The following is an 18,117-nucleotide window of genomic DNA, read 5'->3' on the forward strand; positions in this document are numbered from 1 at the left end:
CATGGAATCAAAGACTTGTCACAGCACAGGAGGAGGCAGAAAATCTAAGCGAGTCTGACTGTCCATCTGCTCAATAATTTTCTTCTATCTACTAGAAACATAGAAAATAGGTGCAGGAGGAGGCCATTCGGCCCTTCGAGCCAGCACCGCCATTCATTGTGATCATGGCTGATCGTCCCTTATCAATAACCCATGCCTGCCTTCTCCCCATATCCCTTGATTCCACTAGCCCCCAGAGCTCTATCTAACTCTCTCTTAAATCCATCCAGTGACTTGGCCTCCACTGCCCTCTGTGGCAGGGAATTCCATAAATTGACAACTCTATGGGTGAAAGAGTGTTTTCTCACCTCAGTCTTAAATGACCTCCCCTTTATTCTAGGACTGTGGCCCCTGGTTCTGGTCTCGCCCAACATTGGGAACATTTTTCCTGCATCTAGCTTGTCCAGTCCTTTTATAATTGTATATGTTTCTATAAGATTTCCCCCTCATCCTCCTGAACTCCAGTGAATACAAACCTAGTCTTTTCAATCTTTTCTCATATGACAGTCCCGCCATCCCAGGGATCAATCTTGTGAACCTACGCTGCACTGCCTCAATCACAAGGATGTCCTTCCTCAAATTATTATAGTTCACTCTCCTCTATCTCTTCTGGAGAGTATGTACCTTTGTTTCTGCCTGGCAACAAGAAGAAAGTGCTACAATTGGAAAATGTGGGGTTACTCAGAACATTTGGTAATAATAAAATCAGTTCTGCCATTCTTAAGAGTAGCATTATCATAGAGTATGCTCTTTTTGTATATTTTAGCACACTTGGTTACATGGTGTATACTACATTTTTGAAGCTCCATGTAATGCAGAACTACAGTATATAGCTCAAGGTTTAAGATGCAGATATAAGTAATTTTACCTGATTTACATAATCTTGAAGGCACCTCTGCTCCCTTGAATGCTTCTACTCAATAAACAATCCTGGTGTTTAATTTCCATGGTTTTGCAAATGCATAAACCACACCAATGTTACTATATCCTAAATGTAAAATTTAAAGTACCGTCATATTATTATTATTAAATATGCAGCCAAAGCTAAACAATGGAAGATAAATTTGGTTTCTCTAAGTGCTTGTTTGCTTCATCATCAAACAAAATACATTTTGACCAGTTATTAATGCTCACTGTGCCAAACACTTACCTTCATCTCATCAGTTCCAGTACATTACTACACTGCTCCTCCTACACACTTACAGTGCTTTATGGAATGGAAAAAACCCCACACAATCTGCATTAATTTACATTTGACCACTTGACATTTTGAAGTGCCGCATATTCCATAGCATTTGGGAATCAGCAGCTGTGTAAAGTGAAAGGATACACTTGTTATTTTCAGTTATCTCCTGGGACATGACCAGCTACCACTCTGGGTTCTCATGCATGAATTATGTCCACAGTAATTGCTCGTCCTGCTGATGTACTGCTCAGTCAGTATAAATGGGGAGTGTAAATTGACTGTATGTCACCTGCCAGGTGCCTTGTCTTCTTCCCCAATATATTTGACCTTTTGGCAATAAGGTTTGAAGCAGTGTCTTGAAAGGTGAGCTTGATCGATTTTTGTCCTGTTTCTATGGTTACTCTCTACAGAGAGAACCTTTGGGATGAAACAAAAAGACAAATCCATTTAAATTGTGTATGTACTATAGGTATCAAATAATTAATGATCTTTATTTTTGTATCAAAGAAGTACATACAATTAAAAAATATTACTGCTTTTTATGTCGCATATTTCTTTATCTTCCCTGCCCTACCATGATTTGTTTTTAAAGTGGTGCCCAATTAAGACTTGGTCAGATTAATTATTTCATACTATATTTTCATCCATGTAACAAAATTAAAAATTGAAGTTAGGTTATCAGCAGTGAAAAATCTTAATTAGTTTTGTCCATAACATGTAATACAGATTTTAAAATCAGATAAAAAACGTTACTTATTCGTGGGAAATCTTATTTAAAAAAAAAAGATTCCTAAGTGAAGCATGTGGCATAATAACAGGTGCATCTAGTAAGAAAACCTGTACTGCCAATACTGTTATTAGCCTTCTAAAGGCTAATACTGCAACTGATAGCAACGCACAGCAAAGTGATGGAAATGATCGCTCCTACAATTGTGCGAAGTTCCACAATTGCTAACATTTTTTGTACTGATCCTGCATTAAGAATTTATAAAGAACCTTGGCAACACAACTTACAGAGATGTTGCCACGTTTTATTATGCACGCAATTCTTTCCTTCCAAGGTCTGTGTACATTTTAGGCCATGCGTTGATAAACTCCCCCACCTCTATTCATGGTCCCGTGACTGAACGTGAAGATGCCTCCTGTAAGTGGAGTCACTTTCTTCATGGAACATCATGCTGTAGAATTTTTAGATGCCACAAAGACTCCAGCACCTGATCACATGTGCAATACCATTCTGTACATTCTGTCTGAGGAAGGGTCTCGACCCGAAACGTCACCTATTCATTTTCTCCAGAGATGCTGTCTGACCCGCTGAGTTACTCCAGCATTTTGTGTCTATCTTTGGTGTGAACCAGCATCTGCAGTTCTTTCTTACACCATTCTGTTCTATCAGTTTATAGCTTGAATCTGAAGTAAAACCTGAGGGGTCCTTGTAATTCTCGACACACGCTCCCCCCCACCCCCCCCCTTGCACCCCACCTCTCCATGGACCTGATTTTTCAGATTTAATTATGGTTAATTTCAACACCACACTGGTCTTCCATGGCCTTGTGATAGAAGACAAGCTAATCAATAAACTAACAAAGCTGGAACTATGAGTTTATGTAGTTATTTGATGCTTCAATATAAAGGTCTTTTATATTTTCAAGATGTGTTTAAAAGCTTTTGTGTGGAAGAAGAAGGAACCTCTCACGATCATCTTGCACTCAGTTGCCCAATTTTCCGGTCAATTGGGCTTAGACTTGTATTTCCTTTTCTCTGGAGAATTGTCTCCGGAATAGAGGATAAAATGTTTTGAGTTTCCTTTTAAATGCCAAATATCCTGATTGTAGGTCAATGAATGATTATCACACGTGGGACCTTGGGAAATTTAAAATAGCTGGAAACCAGTTTTATTAACAAATACATTTGATTTTTTTTAATCCATAGCAATCAAAACATTAATACTTTGATGCATTAGACTTGAGAGCAACGTATAATCAACAAAGTGTTTTGCTTGTGACTTCAAGCAAAATAATGACCCCATATATCCCGACTCATCTGGAGAAAATCTGTGAATTAAAAATTATTTTGCATCAATTTCTTTCCTGTCAACCTCGTGAATTCCAATTCTTGCATTAATAATAATTACACCCATTTCTGTGAACCTGTGGACAGATAGTTTGATAAAATCAAATGCACATGAATATAAATTTAACAATGTTTCCAGTATTATTGGCAAGATAATTTCATGTTGAACAATTAAGTACCAATTTATTTTTAAATATCTATCCCATAATCACTTCCTTGTATTGAAAATTAACTTTGCATGTAACTGTATAGCAATCTTAAATTCAGGAAAGTTCAAGCACATTGCAGCCAATATAATAATAATAATATATTTTATTGTCATTGCATATAAGTGCAACGAGATACCGTTTACCTTTAGTTATTGTCATGATGCAAGAAATACAGCGGTCGATTTGCACTCAGGAAACTCCGAGCAACACCAATTTGGTTTCAACCAGCACCTGCAGTTCCTTCATACACAATGTGATTCTGATTGTTTATTAGCGGCATTGATTGGCTGGCCATTGGGACAATGGGAGTTATCCCCCTTTTCTTGTGAATAGTACCGTGAGATAGAGCATCAATTTGTCTCATGTAAATGGCAATGAAAACCTCAAGTCTAATTCCAGATCATGCATCCAGTCTTTGAGCCAACAGCCTTTGAAATCAGCACAAGAAGTGCTTCTACTGAGCCACTCTGCACATAGGAGGAATTAACATTATCATTGGGTAATATAGATGTCAAGTGAAATCCACTTAGACAAGGATATTACAATGCTTAGGGACCCTCTCTCCGACGTTTTTGCACTTAAAATACAGACATGAGCTTGTTCAGTTTAAGATAAATCATGGAAACAGGCCCTTCGGCCCACCAAATCCATATTGCCACAAATCACCCATTCACATTACTTCTGGGGCATCCGTAGGAAACCCATGCAGTCACAGGGAGAATATGCAAACTCCCTAAAGACAGCACCCAGGTCAGGATAAAACCCGGGTCTCTGGCACTGTGAGTCTACCAGCTGCATCACTATGCCCCCCACATTAAGTCTGATGAAGGGTCTCGACCCAAAATATCAACTATTCCTTTTCTCCAGAGATGCTGTCTGACCCGCTGAGTTACTCCAGCTTTTTCTGTCGATGTTGTTGTTTCAAAATGTATTTTGTGCAGAATCTTGCTGAGCGGGGGCAATCTCATCAGATGGCTTCCTGCTTGGCAGGCAATCTATATGCAGGCAAGTCACTGAAATATGAGATGAGCGGTTGTCTTTCACATATCCAAGTAATCGCCTAATCATGAGCCTTGCCTGGTTATTGATGAGACACCTCGCACCTGGGCATTGATGGATTTATTTGATATCTGGTCATCTTTAAAGGGTGTTTTTTGAAGAATCAGTACAAGCATCAGGAGTCCATAAGACAATTCAGAGCAGCCTGCAAGCACTTTACCAAGAAAGATATGCATCTTGATGTTAAGTGGAGAGATCACCAAAGTGCACGATCTTACATTTTGTAATAGTGCACGACAGATGTTGAGCTAATCATATCAATCTCTCATCATAAGCCACTGCTTTAATCTTATTAATACTACATAAGCAACTAAAATAAATTCAAGTAACCACTTGTTGATAAATGGATAATAACATCATCCACACAATTTTTCCAGACGAGTGGAATGAGATTGGATGAGTGCCTGTACGGAGTTGGAATGATGAGACTCTAGAAAGAATTGACACAAAATGCTGGAATAACTCGGAGGGTCAGGCAGCATCCCCGGAGAAAATGGATTTGGTGACGTTTTGGGTTTGGACCTTTCTTCAGACTGGTTAATTCCAGTCAGGATGGGTATTGATTATGGCTTCAGGGTCCAGAGCACAACAAAATGCTTGGTATTTGGATAACATTGGACATGGTATAAATGGATTGCTCATAGGGTGATCCACGATATTCTTTATTTTCTCAGCGCAGGTGGATTGACAACTGTACATGTTTAAGATGCTTCAAATTACGTTCATTTACTCAGATTTTTAAATATATATACCCGCTCAGGAATTAGTAACCATGTAAAGGGTTTCATCTATTTCGTATCGAAGCACTTTGCTAATTCTTTCTGCATTAGAACATAGGCATGTATTGTTTGCCCAGAACAGAGTATGTTGAGACACTATGGGGGTAGGATAAGAGAGAAGGGCGATACAGTGGCACAACCCAGAGCTGCTGCATCCAGGAAGAAAACCTGTGTTGCCCGTACAACAATTAGCCTTCTAAAAGCCAATGCTGAAATTGTACAAAATGACAGCAATGCACAATAGGAATACTCTTGCAGGTACACAAAAAAGCTGGAGAAACTCAGCGGGTGCAGCAGCATCTATGGAGCGAAGGAAATAGGCAACGTTTCCGGCTGAAACCCGAAGGGTTTCGGCCCGAAACGTTGCCTATTTCCGAAGGGATTCGGCCCGAAACGTTGCCTACTTCCTTCGCTCCATAGATGCTGCTGCACCCGCTGAGTTTCTCCAGCTTTTTTGTGTACCTTCGATTTTCCAGCATCTGCAGTTCCTTCTTAAACAGGAATACTCTTGCAATTGTGCAAAGTTCCACAATTGCTTAAATTTACTCCGGTGGTGTACTGATCCTTCATTAAGAGTTTACAGAGGACCTTGGCAACACAACTTACGAAGAAGTTGCCACGTTTTAATATGCTTGCAATTCTTTGGTTCCAAGGTCTGTGTACACTTTGGACCATGCGTTGATAAACTCTTTCACCGCTTTTCATTGTCCCATGACTGAACGAGAAGGTGCCTCCTGCAAGTGCATCATGGAACACATCCTGCAGTAGAATTTTTAGATGCTGCAAACACTGTAGCACCTGATCACATACAGTAGAAGGGCGGTTCAGAGGCACAACTCAGAGCTGTTGCCTTGCAGTGCCAGAGACCCGGGTTCGATCCTGACCTCGGGTGCTGTCATTGGAGTTTGTATGCTCTCCCTGTGCCCACATGTATTTCCTCCGGGTACTCCAATTTCTTCCCACTTTGCAAAGAAGTGCAGGTTTGTAGAATAATCGTCCTCTGTAAATTGCTCATTGAATTGAATGAATTCCTTTATTGTCATTCAGACCTTACGGTCTGAACGAAATTTCGTGCCTGCAGTCATACATACAATCATACAATAATAAACAACACTAAACACAAATTAACATCCACCACAGTGTATCCTCCAAGCACCTCCTCACTGTGGTGGAGGCAAAAATCTTAGGGCTGCAGTCTCTTCCCTCCTCTTCTCCCTCTGCGCTGAGGCGATTCCCCACCGGGCGATGGCACAAACAGTCCCGCGGCTCACCGAACCCCGCAAACGGGCCGACTCAAACACCGCGGCCCGGGGTGGTCGAAGCTGCCACCCTCCAGTCCAACGGACGCAGCCACTGGCCCGCGGCTCAACCCCGGACTCAGGTCACCGCCGCCAGAACGCCGTCCCAGCCCCCGGAGCACTGTTCCAGCCCCGAGCCGGATCGCCCTCACGTGAGTGCCGTTCCTTCCTCGGGCTGGGCCGCTCCGACGGGAGCGCCATTCCACCCTCGAGCTGGGTCGCTCCGACGGGAGCGCCACAGCCCCTCACGGGAGAGTCTCAGCCTCTCGCCAGGCCGCCCTCACGGGAGCGTCACAGCCCCTCACGAGAGCGCCGTTCCAGCCCCGAGCTGGGCCGCCCTCAGGGGAGCGAGCCCAGGGTAAGTCCTGACTGGCTGCCTCCGGAGTCTCGAGGTCGCCAGCTCCGCCATTAGGCCTCAGCGCAGACGGAGGCAGAGAAGGGGGATACGACAAAAAAGTTGCATTCCCCTGAAGGGAGAGACAGCAAGCCCTGTTTCAACCCCCCCCCCCCCCCCCACACATAAACACAACCTAAAAACCAAAAACTTAACTAGACAAAACGAAAAAAAACAACACAAAAAAGTAAAAACAAACGGACTGCAGGCGAACCGCAGCCGTTCACCAGCGCCGCCACTTCCCGATCATTGTGTTGTAGGGAGAGGATGTGAACAGTGGGATAATCTAGAACTAGAGTGAGTGGCTGATCGATGGTCGACGTTGACCGAGGGCCTGGTTTCATGTTGTATCTTTCAATCAATGCAATCAAAAGTACTGAAGGTTGTGAAATTGTTCATCTAGGCAGCTTATCCCAGAGAAACAGCAGCCTTTGCTATCTGCCGAGCCTGAGTATGTTGCATCACAGTTATAACATTTAAATGCTGTAAATAAATATCTTCTGCGCTTTGTCTTTGACCTTCCAAAGGGAGAAGTCCCTTAATTGGACATAATATTCCATTGGAGCTAAAGAAACAATTTTTATAGATTTATTATGAATCTCTACTTTTGCGCCCTTTGGCCCTATTTGCAAAAATCATTTATTTTGTTTACAGCTGTACCGATTTGTCATCTCGCTTTCATTTATTTACTGTGCTTGAAGAATAAAATTAGTTTCTGAAGTAATAAATCAACTATCCGTGGATCCATGCTGAAAAATATCTGCTGCATCCTCTTCAAAACCTGTTTTCCACCTGAGGCTGAATGTGATTTGGAATAAAAGTGGAGGGCGGCACAGTGGTGCAGCAGTAGAGGTGCTGCCTCTCAGCACCAGGTACCCATGTTTGTTTCCTGACTACGGGTGCTGCCTGTACGGAGTTTGTACCTTCTCCCTCTGACCGCGTGGGTTTTCTCCAGGTGCTCCGGTTTCCTCACACGTTCCAAAGACATACAAGTGTGTAGGTTAATTGGCGTCAGTAAAATTTTTAACTGTCCCGTGTGTGTAGGATAGTGTTAGTCTACGGGGGCCACTGGTCAGCGTGGACTTGATGGGCCAAAGGGCCTGTTTCCACGCTGTATCTGAGTCTAAAGTGAATCCTGGAATTAAAGTTAATCGATAATGTTTTATTATTAATGTTTAATGTTTTATGTGTCATCCCTAACTGTCACTGTATGTCATGTTATCATTTGTGGGCGGAGTATCAAGGCAAATTCCTTGTAAGTGAATACTTGGCCATTAAACCTATTCATTCATTCATTCATTCAAAATACATGGCAGGTAAAGCAGCAGCTGTGGTGAGAGGAATGGAGTTACGGCTTCTGGTCAATGTGTTTTCATCTTATTTTTTCTGCTTTTGTATGCAGATTAGGCACCTACTGCTGTTTACTCCTCAATTATGAACGTACTGTTCATTACTTTTGAAATGCTCCTGAGATCTTGTCCTCTATTCATCTTCTTTACGAAGTGCAGGATCACACCTGCCTTATCAATAACTGTTAATCACACCTGCAGCCCCAAATGTCTCTGATGTTGCATGAGTTTTAATAGTCCAATGTTCAGCTTGCAACCAAAAATAGCTTGAACATTTTTATATTTCCACAAAAGGTTTTGGCTTGAACATGTTGAATATTACTCTCTGTAAAGGCACTGTTTGATGTGCTGTCTATTTCCACCGTTTTCTATTTTCTTTCCAATCTAGAAGAGTGTCCTTTTGTTCTGTGACGACCTTGGGATGACTGTCAATATATCTCAAATAGGGACCCTTCTATTTTGTTGACTCCGGATGTTCTATGTGACTTACTAATGGAGGTTGTTTGCCTTGAATTCTATTGATGCCCCTGGATTTATGTTGAAAATTTATCTCCATTCTATTGCTTGCTGATGTCTGCCACTCAGCTTCATTAACATTTCAAATGTCAAATGTAAAATGAAATACACAAAGTGCATTAACAGGTGTAATGTTTATCCAGCTGTCCAGTTAAATGTATTCCACATAATCCATAACGCAGCTTGTTCATTTTATCCACAAACTTGGGTTTAAAAAAAAAACTTCAATTAAATGTTTTTGTCTCACTAAATATGGTATCATATTGCTAATATTCCTGCATAACATGACTAGAAACTAGATTAAAGCCGTGATGTGAATTAATTAACGTTTTCCCTGGGTATAAAGCAATTTTCAATTTTAATTAAGTGAACCTTGCGTTATATTACTTGTATTAATTTTAAAATCAAATAAAATCTTCATACACAGGGGTGAGTTTATTATTGCAATATAAGGCTCAAATTAAAACCAACCCTTTGGTACACACTACTGCTTTCAGGATTCTGACAGCACCGGTTCATGCCACAGTAACGTAGGCTTATCATTTACCAGTTTCATATCCACAGGATCTTAGCAACATGAAAATTACATTTTCTTGAAATTTTCAAGAAGCAAGAATCTCAAGGTTCCTTGACATAAACATTATTCAAGATCCTATCTAACCTAAAAGGAATAATTTACAGTACAATCGGTGTTTGGACAGGACAGCGCGAGTCCTCAATTAAACATTCTGAACGTATTGTGTGGTTTTGCCTCCAGAAAAAATTCTTCCTTCAAGCTGTGAAATAAAGAATCCAGGAAAGAAAAATCTATTTTTTCAAGGTTGCTGCTGAACAGATACAAAGTTTACTATTGACTCTTGAACAAATTCAAAAGAGTAACATTCAAACAGTGAGTAGGAAGGAACTGCAGATGCTGGTTTACACCGAAGATAGACACAAAATGCTGGAGTAACTCAACAGGACAGGCAGTATCTCTGGAGAGAAGGAATGGGTGACGTTTCGGGTCAAGGTCTGAAGAAGGGTCTCGACCCGAAATATCATCTATCCAGAGATGCTGCCTGTCCCCCCACTGAGTTACTCCAACATTTTGTGTCTGTCAACATTCAAACATTACCATATTCTGTTTGAGATTCACATTTACTCTGTTAGGATGCAGTGAGACTGTTTCCTTGTTGTAGATGCATTGAATTGAATATTGTATCGAATTAAATAAATGTTATTAGCCGAGTATGTATACCTACAAGGAATTTGCCTTGGTGCTTTGCTCGCAAGGATAACAACACGATTTACAGTAGACAATTAAAAATAAAACATAATTTAAACATGTGAAGAATGAAATAAAATACCAGAGCAAAAGGAGTTGAGTAGAGCTGTTTGGCTGTTGAGTAGAGCTACTGCTTGTGATTGAGGCAGTGCAGCGTAGGTTCACGAGATTGATCCCTGGGATGACGGGACTGTCATATGAGGAAAGATTAAAAAGACTAGGCTTGTATTCACTGGAGTTTAGAAGGATGAGGGGGTATCTTATAGAAACATATAAAATTATAAAAGGACTGGACAAGCTAGATGCAGGAAAAATGTTCCCAATGTTGGGCAAGTCCAGAACTAGGGGCCACAGTCTTAGAATAAAGGGGAGGCCATTTAAGACTGAGATAAGAAAAAAACGTTTTCCCCCAGAGAGTTGTGAATTTGTGGAATTCCCTGCCACAGAGGGCAGTGGAGGCCAAATCACTGGGTGGATTTAAGAGAGAGTTAGATAGAGCTCTAGGGGCTAGTGGAGTCAAGGGATATGGGGAGAAGGCAGGCACGGGTTATTGATAGGGGACGATCAGCCATGATCACAATGAATGGCGGTGCTGGCTCGAAGGGCCGGATGGCCTCCTGCTGCACCTATTTTCTATGTTTCTATGTTTCTATGGAACAAAGCTGTGACAGTCCGGAGTCGCCTTCCAGAGGGAAGTGCTTCAAAGAGTTTGTGGCCAGGGTGAGAGGGGTCAGAGATGACCCACTCGCTTCCTGGCCCTTGCAGTGTACAGTTCATCAATGGGGGGAAGGTTGCGGCCAATAATCTTCTTGGCTGATCGAACGATGCGCTGCAGCCTCCGGATGTCATTCTTGGTGGCTGAGCCAAAACAGACCGTGATGGAGAAGGTGATGGAGAAGGTGAGGACAGACATTATACATTATGTAGTGGACTGCATAATTGATTGATTTTAATTAAGAATATGTTTGTGTTTAGTTTAATGACACGTGTACCGAGGTACAGTAAAAAGCTTTTGTTGCGTGCTAACCAGTCAGCGGAAAGACAATACATGATTACAATCGAGCCATCTGCAGATATATGATAAAGGGAATATGTCCATGAGACTTATTGCACAGTTGCAAGCAGACAAAATCTGCTGACAGGTTGCTTATTTTCTTGGACAAACATTATTACATTTTCAAGAAATGCCAGGTACCAATCTAAAAGATTTGAGTTACCACAATGGTTTTGGAGGAAAAAGCATTGTGTGGGGAAATGAGCAAAAAGGACCGAGGCTTCAACTAACATCTTTCTCTTCATTGTTCTTGACTGACCGGTTTGGTATTTTTGGCACATATATTTTATTTCAAATTTTCATCATTTGCAGAATTTTGCCTATGAATGCCTATGCGTAAGCAGCAGAGGCAATTAAAAATACCATTAATGAATGGACATCCTTTTTAGATTAAATGGGTAATAACAATCTGCAGGACTCTTGGTAAGTGGTGTGCATTACCAAGTGGTTGTTAATAATTATTAGCCCGGGTTTCAAGCAGCTGATTTTTAAAAATTATCTTCCACAGTGAGGAAGATCCAAGTTTTGCGGAAACAGCTGGAATTCATGAATGTGTAGGAAAGAACTGCAGATGATAGGTTAAATCGAAAGTAGACACAAAATGCTGGAGTAACTCAGCGGGACAGGCAGCATCTCTGGGGAGAACCCATTCCTTCTCTCCAGAGATGCTGCCTGCCCCGTTGAGTTACTCCAGCATTTTGTGTCCACCTTGGAATTCATGAATCCTGTATTTTCTCATGTCGTAAATTAATAATGAGCAAGTAATTTAAAAAAAAATGTATTTTAATTATGCAGTATGAATGTGTTTTTCTATTTAGAATTCACAATCATTCTTCCTTGCAACTCTTTGTAGATCAAACTACCTGAGGGGAAACTGCACGTCTTTTGCCATAATTACAGCCACAATTTAATAAAGAGAGTTGAAGGCTGGAGATTATCTTCCTTGGCCATCTCTGAATTATTAAATTGTGCGGTTAAAAAACACTTGTATAAGTTGAATAGAAAATGTCCCTCTCACTGTCCTTTGGGTCATTTTGTTTGCATTCTGACTTCTTAGAAGAATATCCACTCAAGGTCATTGCCTGCAACCAAACAAGTCTATTAAACATGCATTAAATATTAGGTAATATATTCTGCTTTGTGTGTGCACTTTTAAGCTTTTGAAATAGAGGAAGAATATTAAATGCCAGCAGCCATCAATTTAAAAACAAAAGTAAACAAAATAATTGGGCTATGTAAATCACATATATAAAAAATAGCACAGTTTGGAAATGATGAGTATGAAAACTTAAATCTAGTTATTTTTCACGTGTCAAACGTTGTAAGCAAGGTACAACAATTTATTGAGTGAACAACCAATATCTTTTGAAATAGCTTTTAAAAAAAAATAATTGCTCGAATGAACATAGAAGACAATGAATAAAAGCAGCAGTTATGTTGGATTAAGAAGGTACACAAAAATGCTGGAGAAAATCAACGGGTGCAGCAGCATCTATGGAGCGAAGGAAATAGGCAACGTTTCGGCCCGAAACGTTGCCTATTTCCTTCGCTCCATAGATGCTGCTGCACCCGCTGAGTTTCTCCAGCAATTTTGTGTACCTCGAATTTTCCAGCATCTGCAGTTCCTTCTTAAACAACATGTTGGATTAAGAAGTTAGATTGGAGTCATAAATTTATGTGATAGGAGCAGAATTAGACCATTCGGCCCATCAAGTTTACTCCGCCATTCAATTGTGGCTGATCCATCTTTCCCTCTTAAACCCATTCTCCTGCCTTCTCCACATAACCTCTGACACCTGCTATAAACAAGAATCTATCTAACTCTGCCTTCAAAATATCCATTGATATTTGCCTTCTGTGGCAAAGAATTCCACAGATTCTCCACCCTCTGACTAAAGAACATTGAATCAGAGCATTGAGTGATAGAGACAGGTTCCAACTGAGCCTGAACAGAGTACTTATGTTCTACCTGCATTGCAGTCCCATTAAGTTCAATGAATTCAAGGGAACTGCAGGACTGCTTGAGTACGTCAAAGGATGAGACACTTGATTGGGAATGGGAAATTCCAAACGAGATTGCAGCTTGCACTTTGCATCTGATTGTACTCATGCATCTTATAGTGAGCGACAGCAGCAGAAATATGGTTGACACAGTACTCAAAATAGGCACTGTCACGTATCTTGAGAATCTAGCACGACTGAACAGTGAGTTCTGAAGTAGCTTTGACTAGCTATCATTTCAAGACAGAACCCATTAAAGTGACAGTTTGGGAAACATCAGGGTTTTATTTGTTACGCACCTTGTTTGATAAGAAGAAATTGGCGTGCAGAGCCATTAGAGACACATTTGCATGTCATTCACATTACTGCGACTTCCAGGTTTTCTGGGAAAGACACTGTAGAAGTGTGGGCGCTCTATTGAAGTACAGATTGTAAAGCGAGATTGGCATGCATTTTTCTGTCACATCGATTATGAAAAAACTGTGGTGGCATTATCACAAGACTTAAATTATGCAATTGGAACCCCCACAAAAATGTGTTGAGTTTGGTCTTGATAGAGGTGCAGAAATGAGCACTGGGTTTTGGGTACGAGGGGGAATGTCTGAAAAAGGTAACGTCCAGGTTCAGAGACAGTTTCTTCACAGTCATCAGGCTATTGAACACCATGCACTCCAGCTAAACTACAAACTGCCCAGGTTGCACTAGGGATTTTGGACTTTTTGTTTTTGCACTATATTGGTTTGTTTATTTATTGAACATTATTTTGTTTCATTATCATATTATCTATTGATTACTTAGTTTACAAACCAGGTGTGCTGCTACTGCAAGTAAGAATCTCTTTGTTCTGCTTTGGTACATATGACAATAAAACACTCGTGACTTTTAAACATAGAAAATAGGTGCAGGAGGAGGCCATTAGGCCCTTCGAGCCAGCACCGCCATTCATTGTGATCATGGCTGATCATCCACAATCAGTGACCCTTGCCTGCCTTCTCCACATATCCCTTGATTCCGCTAGCCCCTAGAGCTCTATCTAACTCTCTTTTAAATTCATCCAGTGAATTAGCCTCGACTGCATTCTGTGGCAGAGAATTCCACAAATTCACAACTTCTGAGTGAAAAAGTTTTTTCTCATCTCAGTTTTAAATGGCCTCCCCTTTATTCTTAGTCTGTAGTCATGTAGAACTAAATGAGAAGTTTATACTGATGGGAGTGAAGCAAAACAAAATTCAAATGCACATATAAAATAAATGATGTGGACAAAGGCTACATGTCGCGGGGTGAAGCCTGTAGATCGTGAGTAGTGGCCCAAAGAGTCGTACCTTTTTCTGGTCGCCGCTGGATTTTCAACATTTTGAAAATTTTCGGCAACCTGCTGCGACTATGACGGGTGACAGCAAGTCACCGAAAAATCGCGTAAGTGGGACGGGCCCTTTAAGATAGATATGGAGAGGGTTCACTTGTTAAAATGCTCAACTGGGGTAAGGCCAACTTTGAGGGTATGAGAGAAGGTCTCGCTCAAGTTGACTGGAGCAGGTTATTCGAGGGGAAAGGAACATCGGGCAGGTGGGATGTTTTTAAAGTGTACTGAAGAAAGCTCAGGATGTGTATGTTCCCGTTAGAGTGAAGGGCAAAGCAGGCAAATGTAAGGAAGCTTGGTTGACGAGGGAAATTGAGACGTTAGTCCAAAACAAGGATGCATCGGACAGGTATAGGCAGCTGGGATCAAGTGCATCCCTGGAGGAGTTTCGGAAACTAAGAAGTAAACTAAAAAAGGAAATCAGAAGGGCTAAAAGGGGCCAGGAGATAGCTCTGGTGGGTAGCATTAAGGACAATCCCGAAAGATGTTATAAATACATCAGTGGGAAAGGGGTAACTAGAGAGAGAGTGAGACCTCTCAGGATCAAACCTCTGTGTGGAGCCACAGGAGATAGGCAAGGTCCTAAATGAGTATTTCTCCTCTGTATTTACTGAGGAGAAAGGCAGTAGGATGGAGGAAATTGGAGCATTCACTGGAAGTGTCATGAGAGCAGTCAGGGTTACCGTCGAAGAAGTACTGAAGGTACCGTTGTGTTTGAAGGTAGATAAATCTCCAGGGCCTGATCTGATATATCCGTGGACATTGTGGGAAACTAGAGAGGAATTTGGGGGAGCCCTGGTTGAAATTTACGAGTCGTCCGTAAATACAGGAGAGGTGCCGGAAGACTGGAGGGTGGCAAATGTTGTGCCTCGTTTCAAGAAGGGCTGCAGGGAAAATGCTGGGAACTATAGGCCGGGGAGCTTAACATCTGTAGTTGGTAAGTTACTGGAGAGTATTCTGAGGGATAGGGTATACAGGCATTTGGATGGGTAAGGGCTGATTAGGGATAATCAGAATGGTTTTGTACGTGGGAGGTCGTGTCACACAAATCTGATTGATTTTTTTGAAGACGTGACCAAAAACGTTGATGAAGGTAGAGCTGTAGATGTTGTGTACGTGGACTTCAGTACGGCGTTCGACAAGGTTCCGCATGGTAGGCTGCTCTGGAAGGTTACATCGCATGGGATCCAAGGAGAGATAGCTGAATGGATAGCAAATTGGCTCCATGGAAGGAAGCAGAGGGTGATGGTGGATGGTTGCTTCTCGGACTGGAGGCCTGTGACTAGTGGTGTGCCTCAGGGTTCGGTGCAAGTTTGCTGATGATACAAAAGTTAGTGGTTTTGCAGATAGTGAAGATGGCTGTGAACGATTGCAGCAGGATCTCGATCGATTGGCCAGGTAGGCAGAGGAATGGTTGATGGAATTTAATACAGAGAAGTGTGAGGTGCTGCATTTTGGGACGTCGACCAAGGGCAGGACCTACACAGTAAATGGTAGGCCTCTAGGTAGTGTTGTAGAGCAGAGGGATCTAGGAGTATAGGTGTATGGTTCCTTGAAAGTCGAGTTGCAGGTAGATAAGGTGGTCAAAAAGGCTTTTGGCTCTTTGGCCTTCATTAGTCAGAGTATTATAGACATTGGGAGGTCATGTTGCAGCTGTATAAGACATTGGTGACCATGTTATAGGAAAGATATTGTCAAGCTTGAAAGGGTTCAGACAAGATTTATGAGGATGTTGCCAGGACTAGAGGGTGTGAACTTTGGGAAGAGGTTGAGTAGGCTGGATCTTTATTCGATGGAGCGCAGGAGGATGAGGGGAGATCTTAGACGTATACAAAATCATGAGAGGAACAGATCGGGTAGATGCACAGAGTCTTTTGCCCAGAGTAGGGGAATCGAGGACCAGAGGACGTAGGTTCAAGGTGAAGGGGAAAAGATTTAATAGGAATCCGAGGGGTAACTTTTTCACACAAAGGGTGGTGGGTGTATGGAACAAGCTGCCAGAGGAGGTAGTTGAGGCTGGGACTATCCCAACGTTTAAGAAACAGACAGGTACATGGATTGGACAAGTTTGGAGGGAATTGGCCAAGTGCAGGCATGTGTGACTAGTGTAGCTGGGACATTGTTGGCCGGTGTGGGCGAGTTGGGCCGGAGGGCCTGTTTCCACACTGTATCACTCTCTGACTATGACTCAATTTGTCTTTTCAGTAAGATCTTGCAAGAAATAATATTTGATTCTTTCCACTTTCGTCTCATTTTGCCCTTTTGTTCTTTTCCTGGCTACGTTTTCTTGACTGCTGTTTCTTGACAAATGCTTCACCTAAATATTGTTAGTGTGAGATTTTTTTTACAGTTTTGATGACCAGTTCTTGACCTGAAACGGTACTCTGCTTCTCCCCCAGTCACTGTCTGACCTCTGTTGTCTCTTTACCATTTCAACTAGTTCCTATTTCCCAGGGTGGAAATGTTCAATTCTGGAGGGCTCACCTATAAGGTGAGAGGGGGAGAGTTTAATGGAGATGTTGGGGATAATTGTGGTGGGGGCCTGAAACGCATTGCCGGAGTTAGTGGTGGAGGCGGATAAGATAGCGATAGTTAAGAGGCTTTTAGGTAGACAATAGACACAAGCTGCAGAAGTAGGCCATTCAGCCCCTCAATCCAGCACTGCCATTCAATGTGATCATGGCTAATCATCCACAATCAGTATCCCTGTCACATGGAAATGAAGAGAATAGAGGGACGTGGATCATGTACAGCCAGGTGAGATCAGTATAACTAGGCATTATGTTTGGCACAAACATTGTGGACCGTGGGGCCCCTCCCGTACTCTACTGTTTTATGTTCCTTGTTTAAGTTAAAGGTAGATCGTATTTAAAGACATTTCCTGTAATTATTATGCCAGCTTTGGTTTTTGGAGGGACATTTAGTTCTCTGGAACCTACTTAAAAGTCGCATTGTGCACCGCACATATGAATTATTTTGCCATGGTTGTATAATATCCAGAAATGCTTTGAATTTTATTTTCTTTCTGTACTATTTTAGTACTATGATGAATGCATTGATGCTAAGGTGTAATATAAGCCCCTTTAATAATAGCAGTAAACCAGCTCATATGGGTGTTTAAGGCCATTAAAAACTTCCATAAAAGTAGATGAAATATCTCGAGTGTTTCCATTATGTAGCGAATGAAAATTTTAGTATATAATCCACATTTCACGAAGTTTGCGAGATATTGTGGGTTGGTAATGGTATTCTGATTCCATTACCTGAAAAGAAAAAGAAACATGCATTACATTATTTAGTAAATGTAAAGTCTATTGCAATATCCTTAAGCTTACAGCCAATGAAGTACCTTTTAATCACAGCTTGTGCAGTAATGGAAACCAGTCTGCACACGGCAAGTTTCCGCATTTGGCTAGGTTGTAATGGCAGTCCATACACTGATTTAAGAATAAATGTTGGCCAGAACAGGGATAACACCCCTAGTTTTTGATACAGCGTTGTGAGATAGAAACATAGAAACATAGAAAATAGGTGCA

General features: G+C 41.6%; 1 protein-coding gene across 2 annotated transcripts in view; it reads left to right on the top strand.

Annotated features, from left to right (window-relative positions):
- LOC116979586 (schwannomin-interacting protein 1) overlaps positions 1-18,117 on the top strand; it is a 589,644-nt gene that overhangs the window by 51,354 nt on the left and 520,173 nt on the right. The window lies entirely within an intron of this gene.

This window comes from Amblyraja radiata, chromosome 13, assembly GCF_010909765.2.
Source record: "Amblyraja radiata isolate CabotCenter1 chromosome 13, sAmbRad1.1.pri, whole genome shotgun sequence".
Lineage (NCBI taxonomy): Eukaryota > Metazoa > Chordata > Chondrichthyes > Rajiformes > Rajidae > Amblyraja > Amblyraja radiata.